Source organism: Mirounga angustirostris, unplaced genomic scaffold (assembly GCF_029215605.1).
Source record: "Mirounga angustirostris isolate CCGP_5_RB_7025 unplaced genomic scaffold, mMirAng1.0.hap1 SCAF_3, whole genome shotgun sequence".
Classification (NCBI taxonomy): domain Eukaryota; kingdom Metazoa; phylum Chordata; class Mammalia; order Carnivora; family Phocidae; genus Mirounga; species Mirounga angustirostris.
The window spans coordinates 181,290,975-181,303,206 of NW_026991711.1; the positions used below are offsets into that span (position 1 = coordinate 181,290,975).

General features: G+C 42.7%; 1 protein-coding gene across 5 annotated transcripts in view; it reads right to left on the reverse strand.

The window, feature by feature from the left end:
* SERPINE2 (serpin family E member 2) overlaps nt 1-12,232 on the reverse strand; it is a 63,439-nt gene that overhangs the window by 27,329 nt on the left and 23,878 nt on the right. The window lies entirely within an intron of this gene.

Below are 12,232 nucleotides of genomic sequence, written 5' to 3' on the forward strand. Positions count from 1 at the left end.
TGTTACTTTCTTTTCTTTTTTTTTTTTTTTAAAGATTTTATTTATTTATTTGAGAGAGAGAGAATGAGAGAGAGAGAACACATGAGAGGGGATAGGGTCAGAGGACGAAGTAGAGCAGGGAGCCCGATGCGGGACTCGATCCAGGGACTCCAGGATCATGACCTGAGCTGAAGGCAGTCACTTTAACCAACTGAGCCACCCAGGCGCCCAGCATGTTACTTTCTTAATTAAGGGATTGTTAATTAAAATAAACTTAAATGATACTCTTAGATCTACAATAGGGCAGAACAATTGGTAAATTTGTCAATTGTAAGAATGGCACTGTTTACATAGATATTCTCAATTACAGTGATTTGTCTGAAATAGATCTGAAAGATTTGTCTGCTTTCTTCCTTGATTACCACTTACTGAACTTCCTTCAGCTGTGACAAGAGGTAAAAGATTTACATGTATTTACGGAAAAGCAAATACTGTCATTAAATAAGAACTTAAAAGAGGCAGTCGGCAAAACAAAAGCAGAATTCGTGATGTGGCTAATTTGGTTCCTCCCTTGGGGACCTGAACTTCTGCGAAACACAAGTTTCCAGAGGAGCCAATGTGCCCTCCTGGCATGTACATGGGAATGTCTGCAAAGAATAAGAGGGGAGCCTTTTAGGAAACGGGAGACCTGAAGTGCAGGGAAAGAAGGTCTCTGTGCTCCACAGAAAAGCATACCGGGAGTGTTAGGCAAAATTGGCATTCGGGGTTTTCCTTGTCTTCTTTTCTATGCATCTGTCTTGCTTCCTACTCCAGGTCATAGTAAATGTTCAATAAATACATGTGACATTAAATGTGATGGCTTATATACTTTCAGTTTTTGTTAATTATTTTTTTACTGCATCAAAATAATATTTATTGAGCATGACTGAGAAAATGATCGTGTTCCGTCCCGAGCCTCAGAGTTGAGCTTCAAACATTTTCCGAGGAGAGTGAAATTCGCTGGGTGCAGAGTTCCCCACCTGCACCCCCCAACCCAGGGCCACAGGAGAACCACTAAGACCATCATTCAAGGTGATGTTACAATGTTCTCATATGTTGTGAAACAATCACATTTTAAAAAATTTAGAACATACAGGCTTCTCCAGGGCTTAATTGGTAAATAATTGTGTTAAGACAGCCTGTCTAAATTCAAAACATGCAAGTGACCTACATACGCTCCTACTTGGGGCTTTCCTATGGCCAGCATGGCCTATTTTGACTTTGGCACCTAGGACTGGTTCTAACACCATGACAATCGCCTGAGTTTCTTTCAGCCTGCTGGACGCTGGACACTTCCAAATGCTGACTAGGGAGGCTTTACTCATTCATCTAAAAATTAGACTCTGTGTCCTCCTAGCCTCCCTCCCTCCCCTCTTTCTGGAAATAAATCTCCTCTTTAAAACTTAATATGCCACAAAGCCATCACGAGCATAAGACAATCCACACAATCTTTGTTACAAATGGTCAAGTCCGGTCACTAGTGCTAACTTCATCAATCTGGATTGTTGACTCTTGCATCACAGTACACCCCAACATTACCTCCTGTTTGCCTACTCTCTACTCCCCAAGCCTCCCAAAGAGATCCTCCTGGATTAGCAACTACTTGAATACAATATTTCAATCTGCACACTCAGAAAGGACATCAACTTGGTTTTGCCTCTTACAGCTTAAAGTTGATTCACCCACATGCTACAGATTTATGTAGACGACTATAAAACAGGTAGAAAGGATCAGCAAGAGAAAAATTTAACAGCTCCAATGTCTCAGAGTCAGCAAAGATCATCTCCCAAATAAATAGCCAACTTATTTAGCAGAATTTTGCTTGGTTATGACTTTTTGCTAAAAGAACAGTTTCATTATGAAGTGGCGGAAGGCTGCCATGGGTGTTTTTCTTGGTTTCTTGGATTTGGGAGGCTTTTGAGGGATGTCTATGTGCAGTCTCATAACAGCGCACCGGGACAGTGTCAGGGCTATGCAGGACTTGGAATCGGAGCTATTTTTGATTGATGTTCTGGGCATGACTTCTTCTTGGCCTCGGTTTCCTAGGCTAAATGCTCCCTAGTTTAAGATCACCTGGCTTACGTACATGTTTGAGACTAAGCTTTCACTCCTCTCCAAAGTTCAGTAGGCAGGAGAGCGGTGCTGATTCATAAATTACTTTGGCTTATAAAATTCTTTTTTTTTTTTAAGATTTTATTTATTTATTTGAGACAGAGGGAATGAGAGAGACAGAGAGCACATGAGAGGGGGGAGGGTCAGAGGGAGAAGCAGGCTCCCTGCCGAGCCGGGAGCCCGATGCGGGACTCGATCCAGGGACTCCAGGATCCTGACCTGAGCTGAAGGCAGTCACTTAACCAACTGAGCCACCCAGGCGCCCGGCTTATAAAATTCTTAACTGATACGTATTCATATGCAAATAGACAATCTTTTAAGTGAAGTAACTGCTGGAGTTAATCAGGCTCTAAAATGCTTACTCTCTACAATAAGCAGATTCTCATTATGGGAAGAACATAGTAACCTCCTGTTTATTTTTAGGAGAAATTATACTTAAAACTTTCAAATAAGAGAGAAGGAATAAAGCTGTTGCCCAAATGTATTGCAGATCATCAGTATGGAAGATTATAAATCTGTTTAAATGTTTCCATTTCTTGAATAATCTTTTCATAACAGTAAAACATACACACACACACACACACACACACACACCAAGAGTCTGGCTGAGGCCATCACTGGAGGGGGATCATAAACCTATAAATAAAGCTATCACCACAGGCATAACCTTTCAAATGTGGGATTCTCTTTCCCCACGTACTTCTAGTGTCTCTTACTCCAAGCCTTTCCTTTCCAGTGTGGGGGATGTCTGGGCAGTAACTGGGGACTGCTCTGAGCTTCAAGTGAGATTTAGTGTAGTAAATAACAGAGTTGGTGGTTTTACAAACGCCAGATCTGAAGCACATCCTTACATTTAGCACCGTCTCCCTTCCCAGTGGCAGACATTAGAGAAACACAGCCTCCCCAGACGCCATCCCTTCAACCATCACGTCCACACAGGCGGTGCTCAGATCTGAGGCTCAGATCCTCAAACCCTCTGCTGAGTTTCAGGCTCATACTTTCATCTATTTGCTGCCTGTGTTCACCTGTTCAGAACATTATCTTGGCCTGGAAAATCCTTTGAAGGTGGATTATGGAGGGCCACTGGTCTGTGAAACCTGCCAACTCTCCTCTTAAAGGGTCTCGGCCTGGGTCTTGCCTGTGTGCTCACATCTTTGCTTCTCTCCCTTACTCTCCACCTGGTGACACCAGTGCTCTCCCATCTCCGATCACAGCCTGTGGGAGGCTTCCCCAGATTGTCCCAGAAGGGTCCATTTACCCCCTCCTCTGAATTTCCACAGTATTTCCTATCCGTACCTTTCATCTTGTTTTTCAAGTGTGCTTCTCCCTCTCAACTAGACTGGAGGCTCACAGAAAGCAGGGCCACGGGACTTTAGAACCCTAGTGGCCACGGGGTCTTCTTTAAGGGCCTTGTCATTGCTAGTCACTGAATCAGAGGTTGACTCATGGGACTAACCCAGCTGCTCAGATGTTTGGTTTGGAATAAAAGGCACTCTAAAAATATCTTAAGCAACTACAAGTTAGAAGATGTCATATATGATCTAGATTTAGGGTTATTCTCAGGCAGAATGAAAATGAATGGGACCCTGGTAACACCGGGCCCTCCTTCCTAGGGCAGACATCTTGCACAGTAACCACCGCTAGGGGCTGGGCGTGAGCTCCCTCCCTCTGCTCCCAGCCGCCTTGTCCACCGCTTGCCACCACTCACATCACCTCTCCAGGCTGTGAAAGCTTGTGGCCAGACCCCTGCACTGAATGAGTGCTAACTGATTCAACAAGGGCAGATTAACCCAGCCGGTCACAAAAGATGACGCTTGTTTTCAACCTAATAGTCTTTTTTTACAAAATAAAATATATTTTACATATAATACATGAGCAAAAGATAAATAAAATGATATCTGTCAGCTCAAATGATAAATGGTAGGATATCTGTCAGCTCTATTTAGTATAGCAAATAAGATGTATGTAAACAGTTTTGGGGGAAACACTGGAATACTCTTCTGGCTCCAACTTTTAGCCAGATGATTCACATCTGTTTTAGGAGGACCCAGGAGTGTTGAATAAATGGCAAGTATTCCATCCTTTCTCATTCTTTAAAATGTTTCAAGTGATATATTTTATAAAACCTATGTATCAAAATCTTTATATTATGAAAGATTTTAAATATATGAAAAATAATGTAAATCCCTAGTACCCAACATCCTTTATAAAATAATGATCAACTCATGGCTTATTTTATTTCTTCTAAAATCAACAATTGTACTGAAGCAAATTCTAGACATCATATAATTCGAAATATTTTCAACATACATTCTATACCTAAGGAATATATACATGTACACAGTATCATTATCCCACTCAAAAATTAGTAACTCTTTACTATGTTTTTTTTTTTTTTTTTAAAGATTTTATTTATTTATTTATTTGAGAGAGAGAGAGAGAGAGAGAAACAGCATGAGAGGGGGTAGGGTCAGAGGGAGAAGCAGGCTCCCCGCTGAGCTGGGAGCCCGATGTGGACTTGATCCCAGGACTCCGGGATCATGACCTGAGCCGAAGGCAGTCGCTTAACCAACTGAGCCACCCAGGCGCCCGTAACTCTTTACTATGTTAATATCTAGCCAGTGTTCAAAAATTTTTTAATAGTTTATTTGAATCAGGACCTAAATAAGCTCCACACATTGCAACTGGTTGATAGGTCTCTGGCCTTTTAAAAAGTCTTACCCCAGTTGCTTTATTTTTAACTTTTTCCTCTGAACTCTTCTGTTGAAGAAACCAAGTTATTTGTCTTGTAGAGTTTCCCACAGTCTAGATTTTGCTAACTGCATTCACATGATGCTGCTTAAGAAGTTTCTCTGTCTTCTGTACTTCCTGTTAGTTCGTAGTTAGACCTAGGGCAGGGGTCTGCAAACTCCTGGGCCAGACCTGGCCACACTTTTTGTTTTGGCTATGATTGCACTGAGCCCCCACAGCAAGTTGAAAAGAGTTGCCCAGTTGCAACAGAGACTATACCGCTAGCAAAGGCAGAAACATCTACTACCTGGCCCTTTAGAGAAGGTTTGCCTCCTCTGCTCTAGAGGCTGATCAGGTTCAAATTTCTTTTTTGCAAACATGTTTCACAGAGGTGTTGTAGCGGTGCTGGAAGCAGGAGAAAGTGGCCATGTCTCTTTTTTGTGATGTTAGATAGAGGCTGCTCACGATCACTGCCTAAGTGCATTTATTAGGATTGCCAAATGACGCTATTGTGATTCTAACTTTATTAGTTGGAACACTTCTGTAAAAAGTCATTTTCCATAACCAACCAATTCCGTTATCCTGAGGTTCAGCTTGCATAGCAAGCGCAGGTTGAATGCGTGATTCCTTTCTTAGATTGTTCTTAAAATGATGAGTTGGTTACCCTGCATCTCAGAGTTGATCAGAGGGTTTGTTTTGTTTGTTTGCTTAGTATAATTATGAACTTACCACTTTTCTACATATTTTAAGGGTCCTGATCCACTGAAATTTTATTATTTTTTTCTGATACTCAAAATGAGCCTCTTCACGTGGAGCTCTCATATAACCTCATAGTCTCAACAGCTTCCTTGTTTTCTGCGTTGACAAGATATTTCAGGTTCCTTGTGCACCCTTCTTGCCCTAGGTAGAATCAGCCACTTCCCGAAGGAGTTCTGGTTCCTCTCAGTGGGAGACGGTATTTAGAGACAATCTGAGTATCCTCACCAAACACACTCCAAATTAACTGTGGGAATCCCGGGCAATGTGGAAAATCCAAAATCCACTGACCGCACTCTCTGGACTATAGCCAAATGTTAAAGTTCAAATTATGAAAGAGAGACTGCTTACCTGGCCACAGATGAGGAAAAGATGGGGGAGGGAGCTGGGCATTCAAAGCTGGGCTGGGATAATCAAAATGGATCATCCTCATGTGAAGACAGTTAGTCTCCTGGATCAAACCCATCCTGATGGCTTGTGGGAACCAAACAATGAGAGTGCCTGGAGTGAACAACTGGCACCCAGCATGACAAGAAGAGTCCCCCAGTTTATCTCAGGTGGGAAGGGGCGACAACCGGCCCTTCTCCTCAATGAAAGCTGACCCTTTCTCTTGGACTGGGAAAGCGTACAGATATCCCGCTGGTCTCTGTGTTTGTAGGCTCCTGATTCTTAGAACCAAGACCCCGTATTGTTCTGCCTTTGGACCAACCACTTCTTCTACGGGGGCTACAGGAGGCAGAGGAACACTGCACATCAGGTTATATGGAATCGTGACATCTCCTGCCAGTTTTCCCCAGAGAAACAAACATGAAGGAAAAGTGCTGGGCTGTCAAAGAGAGCCGTCCAAGTGGCCATAATTCGGATTGTGCCGCCCAGCCGTCAGGCCCAAATACCGCCTGCTCTCCAATACTCTGCCAACAGGCACAGGTCTAACTCTTTGAGGGTGTTTGGCAAGAGGCATTCTAGAGACTTCAGGAGTTGATCCACGGTGATTAAGACTGGATCTGCAAAGTGATAGTGGTTGTTATGTGCGAATAATTGACGTTAAGCCTCAAATACGGCCCTATACATGCAAGAGGACGACTCTGGTCTCTCAGACTTCTGCTGACGTTAGTGAAATGGATTGCATCAAAACCCGTCTTAATTTTCCTAATATCTACCACATTCTCTTATGATGGATGAACAAGCAACACTGCAGTGCATCTTGATACCCCTGGGAAGTGTGCAGAGTGTTAGTAGAATGAGTCAGCATTTTTACAACTTAAGAAACCGGAAATGCCAACTGACCACAGTGACAGCAGACCGGTGGTTCTCAAATGTTCTTTCACGTTACTGAGAGATGCTCAGAGTCCTCTGAGGATTTTTTTCTTAAATTCTTATCAGACTTCGAAGTGCATGATTGATCTATGACACTAATGAATTTAACCAAAAGGAACTTAAAAGTAGTCAGGAACGAAATGTGCAGCCACTGAAATGGATGGCAACAATGTTTAAACTGTTCCTTCGAAGAGACCCATTTTGTTAAGTACTCTCCTGACATCCAAGTGCCTTTATCTACAGATCATTTGTTTTGAAATCTCTTCTGGGGTAAAGAGGAAGGCTAGGAGGAAGAAGGCAACTCGGGCTTTGTTAGTTGTCTATCTTTTAGAATACAAGATTATGGGACATTTATTCTATTTTCCTCTAGTGTGTCAAGGGAAATTCATCTAAGTTTCAAATTTCAATTTTACCATCCACTAACCAAGACATCCAAGGCAAGTCACAATCTTTACCAGCCTCAGCTTTCTCCTCTATGCTATATTAGAAATCAAATTCCAGTGCTGGTCATGGGAATTCCGTAAGCACGAACAGAAACATGGATGGTAACTAGCATAGTACTCACCTCAGAGTGGTACCCAATGAATGTTCATTCCCTTCCCCTTGTCTTCCTCAAAGCTCAAGACCTGAAGTAATCTGATTTTTATTTCAACAGCTATTTAAAGTCTCAACAATCAAGCTAAGAAAATGGGTTGAACACAATACTTCCACCTTGAGATAGCCCTGTATCTTTAAAACATATTTTAAGACAGAGTAAGATAATGCTAGCATATTTCTGTGTCTCTGTAAGAGAACAGAGGGGTTCTATTACGATGGGAGTAGAGGTGGGTATGTTCCAAAAAATGTTTACTTGTTCTGAGATATGTTTTTCTGTGTGTTGTCTTAGGTCACTAAATCTCATTTATTTATGGTATCAAGTTCTGTACACTTTCTTATTAATAAATTTCTAAGATGCAACAGTTCAAATGAGTGATTCCCTAATTGACAGCCAAGAGATGACCTAAGATGTTATAGTGATGTTGACCAGTGGTTCTCAATCTTTAAAACAAGGTAGCACCTTCTTTAGACATAAACAAGTATTACAGATACTTCCCAAGTAATTATGCTTTAAAAAAGTACTTGTGAAACACCACACACAAAAATAGACTCCAAATGGTTGAAAGACCTCAATGTGAGACAGGAGTCCATCAAAATCCTAAAGGAGAACACAGGCAGCAACCTCTTTGACCTCAGCCGAAGCAACTTCTTCCTAGAAACATCGCCAAAGGCAAGGGAAGCAAAGGCAAAAATGAACTATTGGGACTTCATCAAGATAAAAAGCTTTTGCAAAGCAAAGGAAACAGTCAACAAAACCAAAAGACAACCGACAGAATGGGAGAAGATATCTGCAAATGACATATCAAATAAAGGGCTAGTATCCAAAATCTATAAAGAACTCATCAAACTCAACACCCAAAGAACAAAGAATCCAATGAAGAAATGGGCAGAAGACATGAACAGACATTTTTCCAAAGAAGACATCCAAATGGCCAACAGACACATGAAAAAGTGCTCAACATCGCTTGGCATCAGGGAAATCCAAATCAAAACCTCAATGAGATACCACCTCATACCTGTCAGAATGGCTAAAATTAACAAGTCAGGAAATGACAGACGTTGGCGGGGATGCGGAGAAAGGGGAACCCTCCTACATTGTTGGTGGGAATGCAAGCTGGTGCAGCCACTCTGGAAAACTGTATGGAGGTTCCTCAAAAAGTTGAAAATAGAGCTACCATATGATCCAGCAATTGCACTACTGGGTATTTACCCCAAAGATACAAAAGTAGGGATCCGAAGGGGTACGTACACCCCGATGTTTATAGCAGCAATGTCCACAGTAGCCAAACTGTGGAAAGAGCCAAGATGTCCATCGACAGATGACTGGATAAAGAAGATGTGGTATATATATACAATGGAATATTATGCAGCCATCAAAAGGAATGAGATCTTGCCATTTGCAATGACGTGGATGGAACTGGAGGGTATTATGTTGAGTGAAATAAGTCAAACAGAGAAAGACATGTATCATATGATCTCACTGATATGAGGAATTCTTAATTGCAGGAAACAAACTGAGGGTTGCTGGAGTGGGGGGTGGGGTGGGAGGGATGGGGGGACTGGGTGATAGACACTGGGGAGGGTATGTGCTCTGGTAAGCGCTGTGAATTGTGCAAGACTGTTGAATCTCAGATCTGTACCTCTGAAACAAATAATGCAATATATGTTACGAAAAAAAAAAGAAGAAGAAGAAGAAGGTAGCGGGAGGGGAAGAATGAAGCGGGGGAAATCGGAGGGGTAGACGAACCATGAGAGACGATAGACTCTGAAAAACAAACTGAGGGTTCTAGAGGGGAGGGGGGTGGGAGGATGGGTTAGCCTGGTGGTGGGTATTGAGGAGGGCACGTTCTGCATGGAGCACTGGGTGTTATGCACAAACAATGAATCATGGAACACTTCATCTAAAACTAATGATGTAATGTATGGGGATTAACATAAGAATAAAAAAAAAAAAGAAAAGAAATCAATGCTCTCTAAGTTATTGCTAGTAAAAAAATAACCAGGAGGTGCTGGAAGTGTGTATCGATAAAACAAAAACAAAACAAAACAGCTTTCTGAAAGGCAATTTGGGGCACGCCTAACCTTACAAATGTATATACCTATCAGAACAGTAATACCCTTTCTGTTAATCAATCTGAAGGTAATAATCAAATAGATTTGGGCCTAAAAATGTTCACTGCGGAGTTATTTCTAAGAGCAGAATCACTGCAATATTCTTTGCAATAAATAATTGCAGTAACAATGATCATTGCAACCTAAATTTTCAATGAAGGGGACACTGAGGGTGACCTTTTATCAGCTTTGTGTGCTTTGTTGCTAATATTTGCAACTGTTACCTTCAGCGGATTGCTTCTGGGAGTTGGAGCCCATTTTCTTAGTGGGCCTTAAGTGGCTTGGAGTTCACCACTACAGCATTCCTTTGCCTCCTCCCCCCCTCCGCCCTCCCAGGCCAACAGCCACCAACTACTGGTCGAGGCGTAGGAAAGCTTTTAGCTCCTTTGCCTCCAGGTGGCAGAGACCACCTGAAGGAGGAGGTGACTCTCTGGAGGGCCCCATGGGATTGGGCTGTGGGACCTCACCGCTATCACTCCCTAACTGGCTGTTTCCTTTACAATTCCCACTTCCACCTCCCCCTTACTGTTTTACCCCAGAGCACTTCCTCAGTGAATCACTCACACTCTCTCCTTGGCTCGGACCGCTTCTGGGAGAGCATAATGGTCAGTTCATGACATCCACTCAACACAATATCAACCAGCTGCTGAGAAACTATACTGGAAGAAAATCTAAAGATATGGTAATAGATTCTGGATATATCCCAATGGAAAAAGGAAAACGATGGTATAATTAACTATGTAAAAATAATACACGGCACAGAAAAAAAAAGACTAGAAAGATGGATATCCAGATATTATCTATATCATTATTCTGATGGTGGGAAGAGGAGTTTATTATTCTTTATACTGTTCTGTATTTTTCAAAATTTCTACACTGAACAGATCATGTTAAAACAAGCATCCCTTTTTCTGTTTAGAAAGCCACAGCAGTGGGAACTTAGATCAGCTGAAATGTATAGAAAGGGGGAGCAGAAAAGACTACAGGGCACAAGAACAGTGGTTACATCACAGGATCATACAGACCTGGATTAAAAATGGTAGTTACTGGAAAAGGAGAAAGAGTTAAGAAATATAGTGAGATCCCTTTATATACATTCAGATGCATGTCACACCCCATTCCAACCCACAGACCACTTCATGGTGAGTTTTTTTCAGTAAGTGATGGCTCTATTTTGATGAACATGAGTTGACACATTTATATAGCTACATCTACCTATTAGATATTTAAAGGCAGGGATTACAGTTTATTAATTTTTTTATTCCCTGCATTTACCATAGTACCTGGCATATAGCAGGAACTCAGAATTTATGAAACACATTGTAGTTCGGTGGTAATCACCTGTTCCAATCACTATTTTAAGCAGCAGCAACTGTTAGTGCGAATTAAAAAAAAAAACCCCAATTGGCTTAAAACTTGTAGAGTACAGCGGCGCCTGGGTGGCTCAGTCAGTCAAGCGTTCAACTCTTGATTTCAGCTCTGGTCATGATCTCAGGGTGGTGAGCTCGAGCCCCGAACTGGGCTCTGAACTGGGCGCGGAGCCTGCTTGAGGTTCTCTCTCTCCCTCTCCCTCTGCACCCCGCCTCCCCACTCCCTCCCTTCCTCTCTTATAAAACAAGACAAAACAAAACAAAAAACTTGTGGAGCACATTCTTAAGTACTCAAGAATAATGGCCATCATTCATTGAATGTCAACTACACACCAGACACCCTACCTAGAATTGTACATATTCAACATCCAGCTGAGTCCTCAACTTAAGTCGGCATTAGTATTTATACTTTAGAGATGACAAGAAACGGAAGCCCGGAAAAATTAAATAGCCTGCCCAGATCGTACGGGGTGAAGACACGTCTGAAAATGGTTCATGCTGCATCCTGTGATGGAGTTTAAAGGGTCAACCAAGGAAAAAGTCAAGAAACACTGCCTTCTTTCTACCTCTCTGTCCTGTGCTTAAGTCATCAAATGCTAGGAGTAAACAAGCGACCACAGTTTTATGAGGCACAAGAATTGAACGGAATGTTTGTTTCTCTAACGCAGTGGTTCTCCACTGGGAGGGCGGTGACACTGCCCCCCCGCCCCCCCCGGGGGCATTAGGCAATGTCTGGAGGCATTTTGGGTGGTCACAACTGGGAGGGGTGCTACTGGCATCGTGTGGTTGAGGTCAGGGATGTCGCTAGACATCCCACCATGTGGGAGACAACACCCCACACAAGGAATTATCTGGCTGCGTGCGTTTAGTGCCAAGGGTGAGAGAGAACCTTGCTAGCGCACAAGAAAGCACCCCTTCCCACTCTCCCCCATATGCTGCCACGCATGACACCACCGGCTTTCCTTAATTTGGAACCAAGGCTTCAGCCTGAAGTCAAAGACGGTTTCGGGTCACAGCCACACCGCACGGACACCAACTGTCATGGTAGTTCTCCCTAAGAGTCTCCATCCAAGCCGTTTCCATGTGGAAGAGGAGGGCATCCAGTGGCTTCCCTTCTGCCAATCCCAGGGGGGATGGTTTGTGTTACCAGTAACTAAAGCTCTGGGCGGTCGGCCCACCTCATCAAATCAGGTTCACCTCCGGCCTGTCGTCAAGGAGTT